Source organism: Triticum aestivum, chromosome 4D, assembly GCF_018294505.1.
Source record: "Triticum aestivum cultivar Chinese Spring chromosome 4D, IWGSC CS RefSeq v2.1, whole genome shotgun sequence".
NCBI lineage: Eukaryota > Viridiplantae > Streptophyta > Magnoliopsida > Poales > Poaceae > Triticum > Triticum aestivum.
The window spans coordinates 139,028,248-139,037,429 of NC_057805.1; positions in this window are offsets into that span (position 1 = coordinate 139,028,248).

Consider the following 9,182-nt stretch of genomic DNA (forward strand, 5'->3'; position numbering starts at 1 on the left):
TTGCTGAAATGATTAGACCTATCTTTTTGCGTATGCGATTAACTGATATGCTCAAAATGAATCCTTATGCTAAGTATATGAAAGATATTGTTACTAATAAAAGAAAGATACCGGAAGCTAAAATCTCCACCATGCTTGCTAATTATACTTTTAAAGGTGGAATACCGAAGAAACTTGGAGATCCAGGAGTACCTACTATACCATGCTCCATTAAAAGAAACTATGTTAAAACTGCTTTATGTGATCTTGGAGCCGGTGTTAGTGTTATGCCTCTCTCTTTATATCATAGACTTGATTTGAATAAGTTGACACCTACTGAAATATCTTTGCAAATGGCTGATAAATCAACTGCTATACCTGTCGGTATTTGTGAGGATGTGCCTGTTGTGGTTGCAAACATTACTATTTTAACGGACGTTGTTATTCTTGATATTCCCGAGGACGATAGTATGTCTATTATTCTTGGAAGACCTTTTTTGAATACTGCAGGGGCTGTTATTGATTGCAACAAAGGCAATGTCACTTTTCATGTTAATGGCAATGAGCATACGGTACACTTTCTGAGGAAACAACCTCAAGTTCATAGTATCAACTCTATTGGAAAAATTCCATCGATTATATTTGGGGGTTTTGAATTTCCTCTTCCTACTATCAAGAAGAAATATGATATTCTTATTATTGGGGATGTGCATATCCCCGTTGAGGTAACATAGTGTTATTCTAAATTTCTCCGGTTCCATGTTATTCGGAATGAGTTTGTTAACAAGACCTGATCAACCTTGTTAGTGGATTCCTTTTGATGAGCATGAGATGGATGAAACTAGAAGGCACAACCTTCTGTACCCTCTTTCTACTTTCTGTTATTTAGTTGAAATAAGGTGAAAATAGTATTTTTCTGTCTGTTTTCTGATTTACCCGTGCAATATAAAAATACCCCGAAAATAAAAGTTCTCCAAATGCCCTGAAAATGAAATATGATTTTTTTCTGGAATATTTGAGAATACCTGGCACCGAGAACACAGCAGGAGGGGCAAGCACCTGGCCACGAGGGTGGAGGGCACGCCCTATCCCCTGGGCGCGCCCCCTGCCTCGTGGGCCCATGGTGGCCCCCCTCCACTTATTCCTGCACCCACACACGTCTTCTTCCTCCCAAAAAAAATCACCATCCAGCTCAAGCACGAGTTCTAGCTCATTTTGCTGCGATTTTCGATCTCCTTGCTCAAAGCACCTCTCACAAAACTGCTTGGGGGGTTGTTCCTTGGTATGTGACTCCTCCATTAGTCCAAATAGTTTTTGTTCTAGTGCTCTATTCATTACAAATTTGTGCTGCCTAGTTGACCATGTTCTTGAGCTTTCATGTCAAATTTATATGGTTCCAAGTAGTTCTAATGCTTGATATAGGCCCTAGGCACTTGTAGGAGTAGTTGCTATCAATTTTGTTGAGCTTGGTTCACTTTTATTTGAAGTTACTAAAAATTTCAGAAATTTTTCAGAGGAAGAAATATGCGTAGGAAAATGTACCAAGGTGGTTCTTCAAGGAAGCAAGGACCCAGGCTTGCATTGCATGATGCTGACGATGTGCCACCAAGGGATGCTCCAGTGTGGCCCTGTGAATGGCCTTCAGAAAATTTTATGGATCGAGCGGGAATCAAGGAAGAATTTAACGCATATTTGCGTAACGCTGATCTTGTGAGCTTTGAGGCAGAAAAATGCCGCCAGTACCACTATCTCACTAGTTCCTTTGTGAGGAGGTTTGAATTTTCATCTTCACGTAATTCTCCAACTGTCCTGTTTGATCTTTATGAAAAATCTTATACAATGGACTTAGAGGATTTCACCGCTGCTTGCAAACTTCCACAATGGGGTAGTGCTAGTGAACCCCGCAAATCTGAATTTAGAAATTTTCTTGCCAGTATAACTGTGGGGGAATCTCGAGATATAGCACAAGCTACCATAGGGAGATTCATTTTCCTGCTATACATTATTTTGCTCTCTTCATAGGTAGGTGCCTAACTGGTAAAGATGAAGCATGTCATATGTGTGTCCCTGACCTCAGTATTCTTAGGAGTGCTGTGTTAGGAGACAAATCTTATAATTTGGGAGCCATTGTTGCACGTAGGTTGCATAATAATAGATTTAATGGAGATTTCTTTGGTGGAATTTATGCAACCTGCCTAGCTGATTTTCTTGGTGTAACCATACGTGATGGTGATATTGAATTGCCTCCTGCTTACCTAGACTTTAATGCTATGGTTCACCACCAGTTTGTTGAGAGGAATGAATCACCTCTCCAGTATCGCTTAATCTTTGACAGACGCTGTACTGTCCGTATTACTCTCCCTACTCCTGCCTTCTTTGATTATCAGGCAAAAGGAAGATATGTTATTACCAGAGAGGAGGCAGATGAGTACGAGAGGAGGGCGGAGGCAGCTCGCTGCCACGCTGCAGCTCAGGAGGCGATAATTGCTGCATCTCAGTACGACCCCGGCTACAACTATGGATATCCGCCAGGCCATCCGTGGCAATAAACCAACTTAGGTCAAAAGCCTAAGCTTGGGGGAGTACGTATTTCCCACCGACATTACATTTATGTTCACACACTCATTGCTAGATGTCGGTGCTCATACTTTTTCACTGTAATATCCATGCTAGTTTATTTTCTTTTTCTTGCTTTCTTCTTGTGTGTTTGATAAACTTGAAGAAAAACCAAAAATAACTAGTGTAGCTTTTAGATAGTTTACCTTTCTTGCTGTAGTAGTAATAATTAAAAAGAAAACCCAAAAATATTTCCCGTTCTTCTTTTGCTTGTTGGGAGCTTTCCCGTGTAAATAGTTTTATTTCTTTTCTTTGGGGGTTCGATAGGAGAAGACCATAATTAAATAGTTGAAGTGGCTCTTATATGCATTACTGTTGATTTAACCAAGAGCCCATATTGCCTTGTCTTCTCCTGTTTATTGAATGCTCGCAGATTCCAGCTTAGTCCAATGCACGTGCACTCTTATTATTATTCACTTCGTTCGGTCATGCAAGTGAAAGGCAATTATGATGATATATGATGGACTGATTGAGATGAGAGAAGCTGGTATGAACTCGACCTCTCTTGTTTTTGTAAATATGATTAGTTCATCGTTCCTGATTCAGCCTATTATGGATAAACATGTTTGCAATGACAATTAGAGATCATAGTTGCTCGTGGCATGCTTGATTAGCTATGAGTTATAATGGTTTACCTTGCATGCCAACATGCTATTAAAATGGTTGTGATGTGGTATAGTGGGGTGGTATCCTCCTTTGAATGATTTAAGTGACTCGACTTGGCACATGTTCACACATGTAGTTGAAACAAATCAACATAGCCTTCACGATATTTATGTTCATGGTGGATTATATCCTACTCATGCTTGTACTCAATGTCTATTAATTTTAATGCATGTTCATGACTGTTGTCGCTCTCTAGTTGGTCGCTTCCCAGTCTTTTGCTAGCCTTCACTTGTACTAAGTGGAATACTGCTTGTGCATCCAATCCCTTAAACCCCAAAGTTATTCCATATGAGTCCACTATACCTTCCTATATGCGGTATCTACCTGCCGTTCCAAGTAAATTTGTATGTGCCAAACTCCAAACCTTCAAATAAAATTCTGTTTTGTATGCTCGAATAGCTCATGTATCAACTAGGGCTGTCCGTATCTTCCATGCTAGGCGGGTTATTCTCAAGAGGAGTGGACTCCGCTCCTCACTCACGAGAAAATGGCTGGTCACCGGGATGCCCAGTCCCATGCTTTATGCAAACTAAATCAAAATAATTGCAAACAAAACTCCCCCGGGGCTGTTGCTAGTTGGAGGCACTCGTTGTTTCGAGAAAGCCATGGATTGATGCTTGTTGGTTGAGGGGGAGTATAAACTTTACCATTCTGTTTGGGAACCGCCTATAATGTGTGTAGCATGGAAGATATCGCCATCTCTTGGTTGTTATGTTGACAATGAAAGTATACCGCTCAAAATATTATTTATCTCTATTTCAAAATCGAGCTCTAGCACCTCTACAAATCCCTGCTTCCCTCTGCGAAGGGCCTATCTATTTACTTTTATGTTGAGTCATCACCCTCTTATTAAAAAGCACTAGCTGGAGAGCGCAGCTGTCATTTGCATCCATTACTATTAATTTATATTGGGTATGACTATGATTGGATCTCTTTTACCATGAATTACAATGTCTAGTCAGTCCTTGATCTTTAAAGGTGCTCTGCATTTATGTTTTGCAGTCTCAGAAAGGGCTAGCGAGATACCATCTTGTTATATCATATTATGATTGTTTTGAGAAAGTGTTGTCATCCGAGATTTATTATGGCTTGCTAGTTGATTATGCCATTGATATGAGTAAACATGAGACCTAAGAGTTATTGTGAATGTGGTTAGTTATAATCTTTGCTGAAAATTTGAATGCTGGCTTTACATATTTACAACAACAAGAGCAAACAGAGTTTGTAAAAGTTTTTCTTTTACACTTTCAGTTTATCAACTGAATTGCTTGAGGACAAGCAAAGGTTTAAGCTTGGGGGAGTTGATACGTCTCCCTCGTATCTACTTTTCCAAACACTTTTGCCCTTGTTTTGGACTCTAACTTGCATGATTTGAATGGAACTAACCCGGACTGACGCTGTTTTCAGCAGACTTTCCATGGTGTTATTTATGTGCAGAAACAAAAGTTCTCGGAATGACCTGAAACTCCACGAAACATGTTTCCAGAAAATATCAAAAATACTGGAAGAAAAATCCACGTCAGGGGGCCCACACCCTGTCCACGAGGGTGGGGGCGCGCCTGCCCCCCTGGGCACGCCCCCTACCTCGTGGGCCCCCTGACGCTCCACCGACCTCAACTCCAACTCCATATATTCACTTTCAGGGAGAGAAAAATCAGAGAGAAGGATTCATCGCGTTTTACGATACGGAGCCGCCGCCAAGCCCTAAAACCTCTCGGGAGGGCTGATCTGGAGTCCGTTCGGGGCTCCGGAGAGGGGGATTCGTCGCCGTCGTCATCATCAACCATCCTCCATCACCAATTTCATGATGCTCACCGCCGTGCGTGAGTAATTCCATCGTAGGCTTGCTGGACGGTGATGGGTTGGATGAGATCTATCATGTAATCGAGTTAGTTTTGTTAGGGTTTGATCCCTAGTATCCACTATGTTCTGAGATTGATGTTGCTATGACTTTGCTATGCTTAATGCTTGTCACTAGGGCCCGAGTGCCATGATTTCAGATCTGAACCTATTATGTTTTCATGAATATATGTGAGTTCTTGATCCTATCTTGCAAGTCTATAGTCACATACTATGTGTTATGATCCGGCAACCCTGAAGTGATAATAATCGGGACCACTCCCGGTGATGACCGTAGTTTGAGGAGTTCATGTATTAACTATGTGCTAATGCTTTGTTCCGGTTCTCTATTAAAAGGAGGCCTTAATACCCCTTAGTTTCCCTTAGGACCCCGCTGCCACGGGAGGGTAGGACAAAAGATGTCATGCAAGTTCTTTTCCATAAGCACGTATGACTATATTCGGAATACATGCCTACATTACATTGATGAATTGGAGCTAGTTCTGTGTCACCCTATGTTATGATTGTTGCATGATGAACCGCATCCGGCATAATTCTCCATCACCGATCCAATGCCTACGAGCTTTTCACATATTGTCGCTTATTTACTTTTCCGTTGCTACTGTTACAATCACTACAAAACACCAAAAATATTACTTTTGCTACCATTACCGTTACTTCCATATTACTTGCTACTAAATACTTTGCTGCAGATACTAAGTTATCCAGGTGTGGTTGAATTGACAACTCAACTGCTAATAATTGAGAATATTCTTTGGCTCCCCTTGTGTCGAATCAATAAATTTGGGTTGAATACTCTACCCTCAAAAACTGTTGCGATCCCCTATACTTGTGGGTTATCAGTTATCGAGGAGGTCTATTGTTCCGGTGCCACAAAAATCAACAACTTCGAAGGCACAAATCCGAAGGTGGTGAACGGTCAAAGAATTAAACATTATATCTCAGGTAATCCCATAAATGTTGAAACCGTAACCCCGAAGGAATACATAAGAGACACTTTCCAGAACGTTTCAGACTCCAAAAAGGAATAGGTATGTGGTACAGTAAGTAAACCGACTCCAAAACAGTTCTAATGGCAATTTTTCTCCGTTTTGGAATATTTAAGAAAATAGGAAAATAAGAAGTAGTCCAGGAAGGACACGAGGATTCCACGAGGGTGGGAGGCGCACCCTACCCCCTGGGCGCGCCCCCTGCCTCGTGGGCACCTCGTGCGCTCTCCGGACTCCGTTTTCTTGCATGATACGTATTTTGATCGGTAAAAATTCATTATATAATCTCCCGAAGGTTTTGACTCCTGTATCACGCAAATATCCTCTGTTTTCGTTTCGAGCTGTTTTTCTGACAGATCTAGATCACCATGACGTCTCCAAGCGCCCCCAAGGAGAAGTTCTTCGAGAAGGTCATCAACCCCTACCTCGCGGAAGTGCTGCAACACCCTCAAACCCTTGAGATGCGTGATATGTTGTTGCACATTCGTTATGTTGAGGGACCGAGGAGGACAGGAAGCGTGGAGACAAGGCTCGAAGCAATGGAGCAACAAGTTTTCAAGTGCCAGGGGATGGTGGAACGCGGACTCAACGCCAACCACATGATGATCGCGGAGTTCACCAACAACCACAAGCTGGATGCCAAGAACATTGGGGAAACCATCTTCAAGCTTCACGAGAAGATCGAGCACCTCCAAGCCCAAATCTATGACCTGCAAAACCAAAACTGTGAGTATGAATATAGATTCAAGAGGATGAGTTTGGCTGCAGATTTGAGGATCCCGGAGACTCGATCATCCTTCTACGATGGTGAGCCTGTGCCTTGGAAGATGGACGACAAGCCCACATCAACAACACCTCCACCCTCTTCACCGGCAAAGGAGATCTAATCACATGGGTATGGGCACTCCCCTTGGCAACTGCCAAGCTTGGGGGAGGTGCCCCGGTATCGTATCACCATCACATCTCTATGTTTACTGTTTTCTTAGTTCAATCCTTTTAGTAATATCTTGATCTAGTAGAATAAAGTTTTAGTACGATCTAGTTGTGAGTTTTGCTTTATGATCTTTCTATGTAATTGAGTCCGTGAGCTATATAATAAAGATTAGTGTTGAGTCAACGGCTTGATTATCTTGCTATGATTATGAGTGAATAAAAGAAAAATAAAGAATAAAAAAGAAATAAAGTGATCATATTGATCTTATGGAGAGTAATGACTTCACATATAAAGAATATGATGATTAAAAATTGTTGAGAGTTGACAAACATAGTTTTGGTCATCGTTGCAATTAACAGGAAGTAATAAAGAAAGAGAGGTTTCACATATAAATATACTGTCTTGGACATCTTTTATGATTGTGAGCACTCATTAAAATATGACATGCTAAAGAGTTGATGTTGGACAAGGAACACAACGTAATGGGTTATGTTTTCTTATATCTGAAATAAAGTATATTGTCATGGATCATCCAACATGTTGAGTTTGCCTTTCTCCCTCATGCTAGCCAAAATCTTTGCACCAAGTAGAAATACTACTTGTGCTTCCAAATATCCTTAAACCCAGTTTTGCCATGAGAGTCCACCATATCTACCTATGGATTGAGTAAGATCCTTCAAGTAAGTTGTCATCGGTGCAAGCAATAAAAAATGCTCTCTAAATATGTATGATTGATTAGTGTGGAGGAAATAAGCTTTATACGATCTTGTGATGTGGAAGAAATAAAAGCGACGGACTGCATAATAAAGGTCCATATCACAAGTGGCAATATAAAGTGACGTTCTTTCGCGTTAAGATTTTGTGCATCCAACCCTGAAAGCGCATGACAACCTCTGCTTCCCTCTGCGAAGGGCCTATCTTTTACTTTTATCTTCTACCTTATGCAAGAGTCATGGTGATATTCACCTTTCCTTTTTACATTTTATCCTTTGGCAAGCACAGTGTGTTGGAAAGATCCTGATATATATATATATATATATATATCCAATTGGATGTAAGTTAGCATGAACTATTATTGTTGACATTACCCTTGAGGTAAAAGGTTGGGAGGCGAAACTATAAGCCCCTATCTTTCTCTGTGTCCGATTAAAACTCTGTAACCACAAGTATTGCGTGAGTGTTAGCAATTGTTAAAGGCTAAATGATAGTTGAGTATGTGGACTTGCTGAAAAGCTCTTACATAGACTCTTCTGATGTTATGATAAATTGCAATTGCCTCAATGACTGAGATTATAGTTTGTTAGGTCTTAATGAAGTTTCTGATTCACACTTGGCATTGTGGATAGATTGTTACTTTATCATAAGAAATAATATGACAATATCCATATATGTTGTTGTTATAAGAATGATCATGATGCCCTCATGTCCATATTTTATTTTATCGACACATCTGTAACACCCCGGATGTAACTTTCCATATTTGTAACTCCAACTCTTGCCATTTTCGGCTATGTGTTATGATATTCCCTCTGTGGTCGGGTTTTGTTTTTCGTTTTGCATTTTGTTCATGTCATGCATTTCATATCATGTCATCATGTGCATTGCATTTGCATACGTGTTCGTCTCATGCATCCGAGCATTTTCCCCGTTGTCCGTTTTGCAATCCGGCGCTCCCATCTCCTTCGGTGCACCCCTCTTGTTTTCTTTCGTGAGCGGGTGTCAAACATTCTCGGAATGGACCGAGGCTTGTCAAGTGGCCTTGGTATACCACCGGTAGACCACCGGTCAAGTTTCGTTCCATTTGGAGGTCGTTTGGTACTCCAACGGTTAACCGGGCATCCGCAAAGTCCATTTGTGTGTTCTAGCAAAAACCCCCTTAAAACCAGCCCAAAACCCACCAAACTCTCTTCCATGCTGTAGGTCGTTCGATCACGATCGTGTGGGCGAAAACCGCACCTCATTTGGAGCCTCCTAGCTCCCTCTGCCTATAAATATGCATCTCTCCCGAAAAAACGCACGCAGATCAAACCCTAACCCGCTCCCCTCGCGCCGCGCCGGACGAAAACCCCGCCACCGCCACGTCAGCGTCCGCCGCCGCCCGTACCGCGCCGGCCCGCGGAGCCCAGGGAGGGCCCGCG